Source organism: Oncorhynchus keta, chromosome 12, assembly GCF_023373465.1.
Source record: "Oncorhynchus keta strain PuntledgeMale-10-30-2019 chromosome 12, Oket_V2, whole genome shotgun sequence".
Lineage (NCBI taxonomy): Eukaryota > Metazoa > Chordata > Actinopteri > Salmoniformes > Salmonidae > Oncorhynchus > Oncorhynchus keta.
Window position 1 is genome coordinate 4,088,182 of NC_068432.1, and position 15,757 is coordinate 4,103,938.

General features: G+C 42.5%; 1 protein-coding gene across 2 annotated transcripts in view; it reads left to right on the forward strand.

The window, feature by feature from the left end:
• Positions 1 to 15,757, forward strand: part of LOC118390881 (SH3 and PX domain-containing protein 2B-like) — an 85,269-nt gene that overhangs the window by 33,487 nt on the left and 36,025 nt on the right. The window lies entirely within an intron of this gene.

The window sequence follows — 15,757 nt, forward strand, 5'->3', positions numbered from 1 at the left end:
TGCAAATAAGGTGATTTTAATTTGTAATACATTAGCAAACATTTCTAAAAACCTGTTTTCCCTTTGTGATTATGGGGTATTGTGTGAAGATTGATCAGGATTTTTACATTTAAAAAAATCAATTTTAGAATAAGGCTGTAACGTAACAAAATGTGGAAAAAGTAAAGGGGTCTGAATACTTTCCTAATGCACTGCAGGATGCTATGTTGCTGGAATGAATGTGCCAAAACTTCATTACTGGAATGAATGTGCCAAAAAGGCAGCGGACGCAAAAGGCCAGGGCAACATACAAATATATTGGAATAATTACTGGAAAGAGGGAGGAGTTATTTAATTGTGTTATACCATTAAATATTAATTTTTCAGCATCGATTTAAAAATCATTTGCTTTCGCATTTAAAATTATTTCATTGCAAATAGTTTTGCTGTCAATACTTTTGGGTTTATGTTTTTCAATATTTTGCTTGCAATACAAATAATTGTTCTCAACTTTAGAAGTGTCGCTAGATATTAAAATGGCGCACAAGTAACTCACTAGAGGACTGCAACCTATAAATAACACTACTCTATTAAAAAGGTGTAGCGGCAATCCTTAATTTCAACATTTTAATATCTAGAGAATCTTCTAAAGTTGAGAACAATTATTTAGTATTGCAAACAAAATATTGAAAGCAAAGGAAATAAAAAGGAAATCAATTTTTAAATCGATGCTGAAAACATTATATTATACCACTTCTGGTTTACCGGCACAGTTCTGGTAAAAAGGCAACCACTCAAATCCAGAGACTACACTATGGCTGCCAGAACTGACCATCCATGATCTAAATTGTAGTTTTAAATATGTTTTTAGGCTATACACTGTGTGGGTTTACTCCAATGTCAGTAAACTAGGCAAATGTTAAGTTCTTCCAGGTGAAACTGCAAATTTGTTTCTCCACGTGTGAACTTGCAATTAAACATATGAAAGTGGGATTTTCACATGGTGACACTGCATAACCGATTCTCACGTGAAAGTAAACATGTGACAGCAATTCATGTGAGATAAAAACGTGTTATTCTCATGTGACATAACGTCTTGATTTTATTTGAGTGCTCCATGGTGAAGACCACCTTACATCCGGTGCTGGCCACCCAATCCATGAGTATAGACACTTCACCATCGTACCCTAAGGGAAAAAAACACGTTTTCATTTTTAGTCTTATTTATTTGGGTACACAAGTAAATTGGTCACGGAGACCCAAATGTTTGTTTTTAAACATCCATTTTTATTAAAAGAGCATGTATCATACATGTACACAACTTATCTTTACTGTCTTTACTAAGGAGCGTAGTTACATTCACATGTATAGAGCAAATTTTTCAAGAGTCTGAATAAGTATACAATTTGGATGACGTCGCACAAAAACAACAAACAAACAAAAAAGCCCACAAATTACACAATAAGACCCATACGATATGACAGGAACTGTGACCAGACACCTTGATACCTATGCTGTCAATGTAGCAAGATTGATGTAATTCTCTCCATGTCGGCACGTTCCCGGGCATAGACCTAACCACATATCTTTTGAAGGTGCATGTTCATTTTTCCAGCATTTTCTTGCACATTTCCTTGCTGCTGCTAAAAGATGATCTATCAATTTAAGTGTATCCACAGGAACAATACCTATTTGTCCACACTGCCTCGAGACCCAAATGTTTTAAGGTACACAGGGACTTTCTCCCTCTTCACACGTGTGTGTGTGTGTGTGTGTGTGTGTGTGTGTGTGTGTGTGTGTGTGTGTGTGTGTGTGTGTGTGTGTGTGTGTGTGTGTGTGTGTGTGTGTGTGTGTGTGTGTGCATATGTGTGTCTGTGTGTGTGCATATGTGTGTCTAAGTAATCTCTCTAAATCAATTAACACAAACTTGTTAGCTAATTTGTTTTATGGGACACAGCAGGAATGTTAAATAGCATGGCTGGGGAAATAACCTAGTCAGTGAAACATTTAGGCCAGCTAGGAGCTTTTCTTCAAACCTGTCACTCCCACAACACTAACATTGACCTATCTTGAACAAATACAAAGTAGATGCAGGTAGTCTGACCTCCATAAAGTCTGGCTAACTAATGCAGTTGTGTACTTAAGCTAGCTTACCTTAATTCTATTTGAAGATGATCTCTCCATGACGAGGTGATATAATTGGAATACTCACTATTGTTGACCATCTTTGGGACCACTCGTGAAATAATAATTGATTGCTGGTAATTCAGAGTGTATTAGCTAGCTAAATCAAACATTGCTATTTATATGAGAAGTCAGTTTATATCAGCTTCAAAGATGATTGATGACTGAGAAAGCAGGAACTGGAAGACTTCATGCACTAGGCTACTATTGGATGACATGAGCCCAATCTGAATTCTCACCCCCTCAACGATTTAAAAGCAGTGGATTGGTGTAAGTATTGGTAGACATTTCATCAACACCTATCTAATACTATTTCATCTTTGAGGTGAATGAAGGCAAATGGAAAAGGCATAGCAAGAAATGGAATGTGGCTCAAAAAAGGACTAAAGATGACCAAAGCTGCCTCGCTTCCAACAAGTTTACGATGATATTGATTGTTTGCTACTTAAAATCTAAATAACTAGCCTGATTTCGTTGATCCGTAGCATGTTATCTTGAGTGGGCCAAGTCAGCTGCAACACTCACACAGGGAAGTTTGAGCTAGTGTTTTCGCATTGGTTTGGTCATGCTAGCTAACATGTCAACCATGGAAATTAACCATTTCCCTGTAGTAATCATAAAATATTTTTTTTACTGAACAGAAATATAAAACACAACATGTAAAGTTTTGGTCCAATGTTTCATGACCTGAAAAGGGCCCAGACAAGTTCTATACAAACACAAAGCTTATTTTGCTCAAAAAAATGTGCTTACATCCTTGTTAGTAAGCGTTTCTCCTTCACCAAGATAATCCATCCACAGGACAGGTGTGGCATATCAAGAAGCTGATTAAACAGCATGATCATTACACAGGTGCACCTTGTGTTGGGGATAATAAAATCCCACAAAATGTGCAGTTGTGTCACAGCACAATGCCACGGATGTCTCAAGTTGAAGGAGTGTGTAATTGGTACACTGACTGCAGGAATGTCCACCAGAGCTGTTGCCAGATAATTATTTGTTAAATTCTCTACCACAAGCCGCATCCAATGTAGTTTTAGAGAACTTAGTGGCAAGTCCAACCGGCCTCACAACCACATGTAACCACGCCAGCCCAGAACCTCCACATCCAGCTGCTTCACCTGCGGGATGGTTTGAGACCGACAGCTGATGAAACTGGGTTTGCACAACTGAAGAATTGTCAGAAACCACACGAGGGAAGCTCATCTGCATGCTCGTCATCCTCTACAGGGTCTTGACCTGACTACAGTCCAGCATTATAAGTAACTTCAGTGGGCAAATGCTCACATTTGATGGCCACTGGCACACTGGAGAAGTGTGTTCATCACAGATGACTCCCAGTTTCAACTGTACCAGGCAGATGGCGTGTAAGGCATTGTGTGGGCGAGCGGTTTGTTGACGTTGCGAACAGAGTGCCCCATGGTGGCAGGTATGGTATGTGAAGGCATAAGCTACGGACAGTGAACAGAATTGCATTTATCAATGGCAATTTTAATGCACAGTGATGCCATGATGAGATCCTGAGGCCCATTGTCGTGCCATTCATCTGCCGCCATCACCTCATGTTTCATCATGTTAATGCACGGCCCCATGTCTCAAGGATCTGTACACAATTCCTGGAAGCTGAAAATGTCCCAGTTCTTCATTGGCCTGCATGCTCACCAGACAGGTCACCCATTGAGCATGTTTGGGATGCTCTGTATCAACTTGTATGACAGCATGTTCCAGTTCCCGCCAATATCCAGTAATTTTGCAGCCATTGAAGAGTGGGACAACATTCCACAATCAACAGCCTGATGAACTCTGTGAAGGAGATTTGTCACACTGCATTAGGCAAATGGTGGTCACGCCAGACACTGACTGGTTTTCTGAATCACTCCCCTACTTTCCATGTCTGCGACCAGATGCATATCTTCATTAACAGTGATGTGAAATATATAGATTAGGGCATAATTCATTTATTTAAATGACTGATTTCCATATATCTTTTAAATTGTTGAATTTATATTTTTGTTCAGTGTACATTAATAAACGGTTTAAAGCAGGGTTCCGCAACTGGCATCCTACGGTTTGAATTTGGCCCCCCAAGTGCTAAGCAAACATTTTTTAGTTGTTGGTCATAAGACTAATAACACCAGCATGATTTTAACTTAGGAAATCTGTTCCAAAGTATACCCTCGCATATCTACAGTATGTGACTGTATACCAATGTAAGCAAGATTTTTGAAATTGTTTTAGTCAAATATATCAGTTTGGGCTTCTTGTGGTCAATTTGCAGTCTACAATTTAAATGTAATTGCAGTGCTGTCGGAAAATATTCTGATCGCTTGACTTTTTTTCAAAATGTTGTTAACATTAAATCCTTATTCTGAAATGGATTAAGTCAATCGATTTCCTCAGCAATCTACACACAATATCCCATAATGACAAAGCAAAAACTAGTTTTGGGGCATTTTTGCAAATGTATTAAAAAACTTAAAGATCCGGCCCCTGACCATCTCCTCAAGAACATATCTGCCTGTGGCTGAATCTAGTTGAGGATTCCTGGTTTAAAGTTTTCAAAAATGTTCCAAAACTAAAAATGTAGAATTTCTTATTTTTCCCCAACAATGACCGGTGCCGACATTGGAATGGTTATCGTATGCCTCATCACATCAACATCTAGGCCTGCTGTTTTGAGTCGTTGGTCTCCCTTGAATGAAATGTCATTGAAGTGGGCAGCTCAAAATTATTTCAGGTGGTTCCCATTTGAACTCCTATGTCTAAATCCTCCCTTCTCCGCACACTCGTCTTTCAAAAACGGGACCGGAAAGACATTCTGTTAGTCTTTGACATCCTGCTATGTGAAGCTGTCTAGCAGGGTCTAGTAGCCTCGGATTAACTTCTGCTGCTCTTTGAGAACTGTGGCATGGCCCGATTTGCACAGCAAAGTTCTCTCTGCGCTCACGACTACATGGTCAGGGAAACGGTTGCAGAACAAATGGCAAATCTGGGCGACTCAGACCAAACCAACAAGACACAAAAGTGATTTTCCTGTCAGGACTTAGTTTTTACTTCAAGGCCTCTCATTTTGTTTTCACTTCTTTTGGCCTCTTAGGATCAGAAAAGTCGTTCTGTGGCATCTACAAACTGTCTGCTTAGTGTCCCCCCCCCCCTCACCGTGGTTATGATTCGGCATACGAGTCAGCAGTCGACTCTTCAATGTTGTGAATGAGATCAATTGAATCAATGTTGACAGAGGATTTAATGATGAATGTTTGTATATCCAGGCTGTCTGACGACCTCAGTGGCTGTCATAGCACGGAGCTCTGTCAGCTTCGACACAGCTTAATTTATTCATACCAGGAGCCAAGGCAAATTTGCTCTTAACTTCAAAATATCAGCTACACAAATGGCGCCATGGAACTGAATAATTCCATGGAACTGCATAAATTGTCTCTATTAAGAACCTATATTTATGTAACACTTGTGTGGCCTATGTCATTTGGTCATGCCTCCCCTAAAGAGAATAACAAAGTATTTTGTACTTAAGTGCTGTTTACCGGTAAACAAAGCAGGCCATTCTACAGCAATATGGGAAGTGGCTGTATGTTATCAGTCAGCATCTGGAACCCCTGTAATTGCTTAACACACATACCATCTACCCTCTCCACAGGCATGCCTCTTTCCAGCACTCAGCCCCAAACGCAATTCATTAGCCCAGGGGTTCACAAGCTTTTTGCGACTCGGGACCCCTTTTGTGATAGCAAATTCATCAGGAACCCACTTAAAATCATAACACAACTCTGACTTGTGTGCGATTAAAAATAGCATACAAGGAGTTACACTGTGACTGCTGCAGCGCATGGCCGGACTAGCCAAGTCTCAGGCCTTGGGAAAGAATATTAAAAGAAAAGAAAAGTCCTAGTCTTCGTGTCAGAGAATTTTGCAGTTCATGGTAATATCTCAATTCTACACATTTTGCCATGGGACAGCAAGGCAATTGAGCAGTTACAGCTTAAATTAGTGCAACGTTGTTTGGGGGGGGGGGGTTGTGCATCTAAGGGTAGCCTCTAGTGTAGATTAACAATATTACATTGTATTGTACCCTCTAAACTTGTTCTACAGACCCCTTGGCCAAATTCGTATAATCTGTTGTTGCCAACAACACATTTTTAAAAGGCGCTATTTCACATGACAGTTTCCTGTGGCTGCCCTGGGTAGGTATTGTGTTGAGTAGAGGACTTGAGATAAGTTGCTCTCTGGGCAATAAAAGCTGTTTTATACCTCGCTAGCCGTCACAAATTTGCCATGAAGTCTGCCTATCTGGCCCAGCCTTGTCTCTGAACTGTAACAGCCATTTATTTTCCCCTAAAAATAGACCTTTCATCGAATGCACCCATGATCATGTGGAACATACAAAGAGGGCAGTGTTGAGTCGATTTTCCCCCTTGACCCCAGAGAACTTGGAAAAGTGTCAAGAAAGCTTTCTATTTGAGAACTGAGAGTGAGAATGGTGGTCAACTTTCAAGTCTCCTGACTCAGTTTTAATAAACTGTTCTGGGATAGTGTCTGGACTGCCAGCAAGCCAAAGTAGAGAAAATATCATTCACACCTTTAAGAGGAGAGAAGATGGGGGGGTGCCTGTAGCTGATGTCAATGGTGTGCTATCAGCCAGATGGAAACCACATCTTTTGTGTTTGATACCATTCCAATTCCTCCATTCCAGCCATTATTATGAGCCGTCGTCTCTATTTTATACACTCGTCAGCAACAAATGTGGCTGAAATAACCAAAACCACTAATTAGAAGGGATGCCCACATACGTATGGTACGTGTGTGCAAGCACGCGCACATGTATGTACAGTGCATTCGGAAAGTATTCAGACCCCTTCCCTTTTTCCACTGTTTTCCACTGAAATTATTTCCCCAACCTCATGTACACACAATACCCCATAATAACAAAGTGAAAACAGGTTAGGAAAGTTTTGCAAATGTATTAAAAATAAAAACACATACCTCATTTTGGTAAATATTCAGACCATTTGCTATGAGACTCAATTGAGCTTAGGTGCATCCTGTTTCCATTGATCATCCTTGAGATATATTTCTACAACATGGAGTAAATTCAGTATATTTGAAATGATTTGGAATGGCAAACACCTGTTTAGTTCATGGTTCCACAGTTGACAGTGCATGTCAGAGCAAAAACCAAGCCATTAGCTCAAAATAATTGTCCGTAGAGCTCTGAGACAGGATTGTATGGAAGCACAGATCTGGGGAAGGGTACCAAAACATTTCTGCAGCATTGAAGGTTCCCCAAGAACACAGTCTTAAATGATGGGGTGGCAGTGTAGCCTAGTGGTTAGAGCGATGGACTAGTAACCGCAAGGTTGTGAGTTCAAACCCCCGAGCTGACAAGGTACAAATCTGTCGTTCTGCCCCTGAACAGGCAGTTAACCCACTGTTCCCAGGCCGTCATTGAAAATAAGAATATGTTCTTAACTGACTTGCCTGGTTAAATAAAGGTAAAACAAATTAAAAATTAAATAAAAAAAAATGGAAGAGGTTTGGAACCACCAAGACTCTTCCTAGAGCTGGCCGCCCAGCCAAACTTAGCAATCGGGGGAGAAGGGCCTTGGTCAAGGAGCAGACCATGAACCTGATGGTCACTCTGACAGAGCTCCAGAGTTCCTCTTTGGACAACCATCTCTGCAGCACTCCACCGATCAGGTCTTTATGGTAGAGTGGCCAGAACAAAACCACTCCTCAGTGAAAGAGCCCACCTAAATGACTCAGGCCATGATGAAACTACATGAGATTTTTGGTTCCAACCACCGTGTCTTTGTGAGACGCAGAGTAGGTGAACGGCTGATCTCCGTATGTGTGGTTCCCACCGTGAAGCATGGAGGTGATGGTGTGGGGGTGCTTTTCTGGTGACACTGTCAGTGATTTATATAGAATTCAAGGCACACTCAACCAACAAGGCTACCACAGCATTCTGCAGCGATACGCTATCCCATCTGGTTTGCGCTTAGTGGGACTATCATTTGTTTTTCCAACAGGACAATGACCCAAAACACACCTCCAGGCTGTGTAAGGGCTATTTGACCAAGAAGGAGAGTGATGGAGTGCTGCATCAGATGACCTGGCCTCCACAATCACCTGACCTCATCCCAATTGAGATGGTTTGGGATGAGTTCGACCACAAAGTGAAGGAAAAGCAGCCAACAAGTGCTCAGCTTATGTGGGAACGCCTTCAAGACTGTGGGAAAAGCATTCCAGGTGAAGCTGGTTGAGAGAATGCCAAGCGTGTGCAAAGCTGTCATCAAGGCAAAGGGTGGCTACTTTGAAGAATCTAAAATATATTTTGATTTGTTTAACACTTTTTGGTTACTACATGATTCCATATGTGTTATTTCATAGTTTTGATATCTTCACTATTATTCAACAATGTAGAGATTATTCTACAATGTAGAAAATAGTCAAATAAAGAAAAACCCTGGAATGAGTAGGTGTGTCCAAACGTTTTACTGGTACTGTGTGTAATATATAGTAGTCTGTCGACTGAATGTCCCCCAGGCGGTTTATGCCACCAGTCATATTATGTACTGACCAGGATGTGATAATTCCAAAAGGAAGGGCAGAAAGTGTATCAGCGAATGAAACGTTGTCAGCAGTGGTGAACACAGTCGTTCCATTGCTCTTGCCCCATGAACTGCACCCCACCGTGTGAGTGAGTCTGTCGTCACCACCTCGCTCGAAGACACTAACCCTAGGGAAGTGCCTGAAGCAAAGATCGAGAGGGTCTTTCCAGTGACGGAGAGCCGAGAGACAGTCTGTCGATTGTGGTGCAGACGTGGACACAGGCAATGGAGCAGTTACCCAAACGCTCAGTAGTCCTAGTGGTAGTACCAAGATGGACGCCATCAACCCCGGCACTAGGTGACACGTTTTGAGCGTGACCGAGCGCCCCCCCTGTTGAACAGGGAGAGGCACTGTCGGAATGACGTGATAAGGCTGTCCGAGAGTGTGGCCCAACGAGACAGAGAAACCATCTTGACCCGTAGGTATTCTATTCTCTGTGATGGCACCAAACAACTCTTTCTGGTTGATCTTGAACCCTACCTCGTTGAGGTGGGCTACAAGAGAAGCCGTGTCTCGTACCACTTGCTCCTGTGTCGGGGATCAAAGCATGTAATCGTCTATGTAAGCAGATACACTTGGTCCCTTGATTCTCAGGGGTGCTAGAGCTGTCACTACACACTTGCTGAACACTTGGGTAGCGAATGTTAGCCCTAAGGGGACAGCGAGGTATTCGTAGGCTTTTCCTTGAAAGGCAAACCTGAGAACTCCTGCGTGTCGGCAGAGTACTTTGTACCCTCTACTTTTCCCACTAAGTGGGAAAAAGAATTAAAAATGGATTACATTGAGATTCGTCTCAATACCCCATGTTAAAGTGGAGTTATGTTTCGATTTTCTTTTCCAAATACATTTTTCAAAATGAAAATCTTTGGTATTCAACCCCTTTGTTATGGCAAGCCTAAATAAGTTCAGGAGTGCTTAGCAAATCACAAGTTGCATGGACTCGATGTGTGCAAAAGCTATAGTTTTTAAATAACTACCTAATCTCAGTACCCCACACATAATCATCTGTAAACTCCTGCAATTGAGCAGTTCATTTCAAAACAGATTCAACCGCAAAGACCAGGGATATTTTCCAATGCCTCGCAAAGGACACCTATTGGTTTGCAACAAAGGCACTAAAGTAAAACTTCAAAAAAATGTGGCAAAGCAATTTAGTTTTAGTCCTGAACACCAAGTGTTATGTTTGGAGCAAATATATTACCAAGTACCATTCTGCATATTTCCAAGCATAGTGGTGGCTGCATCATGTTATGGGTATGCTTGTAATCGTTAAGGACTGTGGAGTTTCAGAATAAAAACGATAATAAACTGAATGGAACTAAGCTCTGGCAAAATTGTAGAGGTTCATCTGGTTGTCTGCTTTCCACCAGACACTGGGAGATGAATTCACCTTTCAGCAGGACAATAACCTAAAACAAAGACAAAGTAACACTGGAGTTGCTTACCAAAAAGGCAGTGAATGTTCTTGAGTGGCCGATTTTACAGTTGACTTAAATCTGCTTGAAAATCTATGGCAAGACCTGAAAAAGGTTGTCTAGCAATGATCAACAAACAATTTTATAGAGCTTGAAGAATTTTGAAAATAATAATGGACAAATGTTGTACAATCCAGGTGTGCAAAGCTCTTAGAGACTTACCCAGAAAGATTCACAGCTGTAATCGCTGCCAGGGGGGTTGAATAGTTATCTAAATCAAGATAGTGGAAGAAAAATGCTAACATTTGTTAAAAAAAAGAAGAATGTTTAAAAAAAGAGAAGTTGTGTCAAAAAGGACAATTAAGTTCATTATAGTAAAACGTCAAGGGGCGTGAATACTTAAGGGAGTGTACATGAAAATAAGCGTTGTGCAGGTCGACTGAAATGACACCTTGACAAACAGAGCGAGCCCGCACATTGAGCGAAAGCATACGGAACGTGTACACTCAGAAAGCTGTTGAGGATCTGTAGAGCCAGAATGGGGTGCACCCCCCTCCTCCCCCATTTTTGGGGGAACCTGGAAGTACTGGGAGTAGAAGCCACAATGGCTCTATTCCGCTGGTATTATTCTGAAAGACCCTTTGCTTAATAGAAAGCATATCTCCTCTAGTATGCGCCCTGAGTCGCCAGTTGCTGTTGTCATCAGGACCCCGTTGAAAGCGGGATGCTTCATAGCAAACTGTATCCCTTTGTGACTGTTGACAAGACCCAGGGGTGGACTGCACATGTGGACTGCACATCTCTCTTGCAGCGAGTTGCCCACTAGTCAGATGACTCTTGCTCACCAGTGGTGCCTTAGCGTTCTTTTGTTGTATTTATGCTCTGTTCCCTCGGTAAGATGCTTTAATGTGACAGAGACTTTAAATACAAAGGGCAGCGTTATATCACTGCGATTTGGGGATAAGTTCATATTAGCGACAGAGCATTTTGTCTTCCTGCCTCAGCTGCTGTGAAAGTGTTGCGGGGAGAGCTGTAGCACGGGGGGCACTTGGGTGTCAAGTTGACCATTGACCAGAACAAATCTGACCAACCTGATAAGAGCATATATATGCTCTTATCTAGCCCTGTTTATAATAAAATAAAGCCCTACAAATCTTACTACTCCCATTCCCCCCACCCAAAATACCACCCAAACCCCATTCCCATCCAACCTTTCTGACCCTGTCAAACAAACTCGCCCTTTCTACAGGGCTTCAGGAGCATTAGAGAACTCTTCACAAGGAAGAGAGGTGAGAATGACCAGAGGTGGTGTGAGCCATCTCTGTCTCCAACAGACGCTGTGATTGGTACTTCAGTTAAAAAGAGACACAAGAAGGCAAAACGATTCACAGTGCACTTAACAATCCTCAAGAGGCAGGTGGACAATCAAAATCCCACAAATTCTGACAAACTCCAAGCATTGATTATGTAAGAATGGGCTGCCATCAGTCAGGATGTGGCCCAGAAGTTAGTTGACAGCATGCCAGGGCAGATTGCAGAGGTCTTGAAAAAGAAGGGTCAACACTGCAAATATTGACTCTTTGCATCAACTTCATGTCATTGTCAATAAAAGCCATTGATACTTCTGAAATGCTTGTAATTATACATCAGTATTCCATAGTAACATCTGACAAAAATGTCTAAAGAGACTGAAGCAGCAAACTTTGTGGAAATTAATATTTGTGTCATTCTCAAAACGTTTCGCCACGACTGTAGTCTCTACACAAGCCCAAATATGCCATGCGATCATTTGTTGTGAGAAAATGTAATCAGTCTCTATTAGCATTTGTCTTTACATGTCTACACAAGCCCACTCAATATATTCTAGCTTACACATTGTTCTTCATAGCTGTAACATACGTTATGTAGGCCTGCTGTTACCATTCTAAATGCACCATGAGATCATGTGTTGTTGGTCCTTCTGTGGCTCAGTTGGTAGAGCATGGCGCTTGTAACGCCAGGGTAGTGGGTTCGATTCCCGGGACCACCCATACGTAGAATGTATGCACACATGACTGTAAGTCGCTTTGGATAAAAGCGTCAGCTAAATGGCATATATTATTATTATTATTATTATTAATGCCCTCGAAGCTGTTGTTTGGAGGATATACTGTATTGACACGGGTGTTGTTGTTGGAAAACCATGCCAACATCAAATGAAAATCAAATCAAATTGTATTGATTATATACACATTTAGCAGATGTTATTGATGGTGTAGCGAAATGCTTGTGTTTTAGCTCCAACAGTGCAGTAGTATCTAAAAAGTCACAACAATACACATGAATCTAAAATTAAAGAATGGAATTAAGAAATATATAAATATTAGGTTGAGCAATGTCGGAGTGCCATTGACTAAAATACAGTCGAATAGAATACTGTAAATACGTAAAATTAGTAAAGCAGTATGTAAACATTATTAAAGTGACCAGTGATTCCCTGTCTATGTATATAGGGCAGCAGCCTCTAAGGTGCAGGGTCGAGTAACCGGGTGGTAGCTGGCTAATGATGGCTATATTTAACAGTCTGATGGCCTTGAAATACAAGCTGTTTTTCAGTCTCTCGGTCCCAGCTTTGATGCACCTGTACTGAACTCACCTTCTGGATGGTAGCGGGGTGAACATGCCGTGGCTCGGGTGGTTGATGTCCTTAATGATCTTTTTGGCGTTCCTGTGACATCGGGTCCTCTAGGTATCCTGGAAGGCAGGCAGTGTGGACGGACCACACCACCCTCTGGAGAGCCGTGCAGTTGTGGGCGGTGCAGTTGCCATACCAGGCAGTGATACAGCCTGACAGGATGCTCTCAATTGTGCATCTGTAAAAGTTTGTGAGGGTCCTATTTATATTTCTGTTGTGCCTTCTTCAGCACACTCTGTGTGGGTGGAACATTTCAGATTGGCAGTGACGTGTATAACACTGTGGTCCCGTCAAAGTGGATAGCGGCATGCTCCCTCTGCTGTTTCCTGAAGTCCACGATCAGCTTCTTCGTTTTGTTGACTTGGCTATTTTCTTGGCACCACTCCACCAGGGCCCTCACCTCCTCCCAGTGGGCTGTCTCATCATTGCTGGAAACCAGGCCTACCACTGTTGTATCCTCTGAAAATTTGATGATTGAGTTGGAGGCGTGCATGGACACGCAGTCATGGGTGAGCAGGGAGTACAGGAGGGGGCTGAGCACACACCCTTGTGGAGCACCTGTGTTGAGGATCAGCGAAGTTGTTTCCAACCTTCACCACCTGGGCCTGTCAGGAAGTCCAGGGCCCAGTGGCACAAGGCAGGATTCAGACCATGGGCCCCGAGCTTAATGATGAGCTTGGAGGGTGCTATGTTGTTGAATGCTGAGCTGTAGTCAATGAACAGCATTCTTAGATAGGTATTCCTCTTGTCCAAATGGGATAGGGCAGTGTGCAGTGCGATGGCAATTGCATTGTCTGTGGATCTATTGGGGCAGTATGCAAATTTAAGTGGGTCTAGGATGTCAGGTAAGGTAGAAGTGATAATGATCCTTAAATAGTCTCTCAAAGCACTTCATGATGACAGAAGTGAGTGCTACGGGGTGATAGGCATTTAGTAGCTTTGCTTTCTTGGGTACAGGAACAGTGGTAGACATATTTAAGCAAGTGGGGACAGCAGACTGGGATAGGGAGAGATATGTCTGTAAAAACTCCAGCCAGCTGGTCTGCACATGCTCTGAGAACCCGGCTAGGGATGCCTTCTGGGCCAGCAGTCTTGTGAGGGTTAACATGCTTAAATTGTCTTACGTCGGCCACGGAGAACAAGAGCCCACTGTCCTTGGGAGTGGGCCGTGTCGGTGACACTGTGTCATCCTCAAAGCGAGCGAATAAGGTGTTTAGCTTGTCCGGGAGCAAGATGTTGGTGTCCCCAACGTGGCTGGTTTCCCCTTTGTAATCCGTGATTGTCTGTAGACCCTGCCACATACTTATTGTGTCTGAGCCGTTGAATTGCGATTCCACTTTGTCATATTGTTTGTATTCGACTATATTCCCAGTCATCTTGCAATCGTTAAATCTGCTGGTTCACGCTTTTAGTTTGGTGCAAATGCTGTCATTTTTCCATGGTTTCTGGTTTGAGTAGGTTTTAATAGTCACAGTGGGAACAACATCCCCTATACATTTCCTGATGAACTCAGTCATCGTGTCCGTGTATACGTCAATGTTATTGTCAGAGGCTACCCAGAACATATCCCAGATCAAAACAATCTTGAGACATGGATTCCAATTGGTCAGACCAGCGTTGAATAGACCTTAGCATGGGTACTTCCTGTTTGAGTTGCTGCCTATCATTTTCTCGAGGAAATCTCAGTATTCCCAGACCACATAGACAAGTCCCAGAGATGCCTTTAGACAGCTGTCGGTGGGGGTTCTCTGAACAGCCCTTACCCATCACAGCTGTTACCCTCTCAAACTTGTCAATGACTTCTCCTGTCAGTGCTCACTATCCATAGATCGACGGGTGGTGGTGGACTGAACTAGATAACGTTATAGATCGAGAAACTCAGCTCACACAGAACTGTCTGGGGTATTCTTTCAGACACACACCTCTTTCACATCACACATAATCCCCATATAACGTTATAAAGCTTAGGTTTTCACATCCACAACACTTCATGTGCATCTTCAACGATTCTCTGTCAGTACATCCTAAGCACCATATGTTTCTTCAACGGTTATTGCCGCTACTTCCTATACATATAAAACAACACCTTGTGCTATTACTATTATTTATTATTTTATATTACGTTTATTTAACTAGGCTAGTCCGTTAAGAACAAATTCTTATTTACAATGACGGCCTACCCCGGTTAAACCCTAACCCGTACGACGCTGGGCCAATTGTGAGCCGCACCATGGGACTCTCAATCACGGCCAGTTGTGATACAGCCTGGAATCGAACCAGGGTTTGTAGTGACACCTCTAGAACTGTGATGCAGTGCCTTAGACCTCTACGCCACTCGGGAGTCCAGAGTAGTACTAGTAGTCCCAGACTATGATGGGCGGTGGTGGACAGAACCCCTAGCTAACGTTATATATCGGAACGTATTATCCAAACACACTCAGTAGTCCCAGACCACATAGACAATTCCCAGAAATGCCTATAGACAGCTGTCGGTGGGGCTTCTCTGAACAGCCCTTACCCATCTCAGTAGTCCCAGACGACATTAGCCTCCCAGAGACTATGGTACCTTTCTAGTAGTCCCAGACTTCAGTGTTCCCAGACCAAATAGACGTCATTTCATTTTTATGTTTAGTTTAATTTATTTTGTAATGATTTTCATACAAATTAATTTGAATTGACATACTGAAATCAGTTGCCGTGTCCCTCAATTGTTTGTGGATTATGTGTCTCCTCCTGGGCAGCTCGCAGTAAGGGTCTGGTCTGGGCGGGTCCTCGTCGTCTTTTGCTCAGATGGGAATTTCCCTCATGTTACATCAAATGGGCCACCGGTTTTCCTCGCAGACCCTCACTGGAAAGCTCCACAGGCACCAAACTGTTG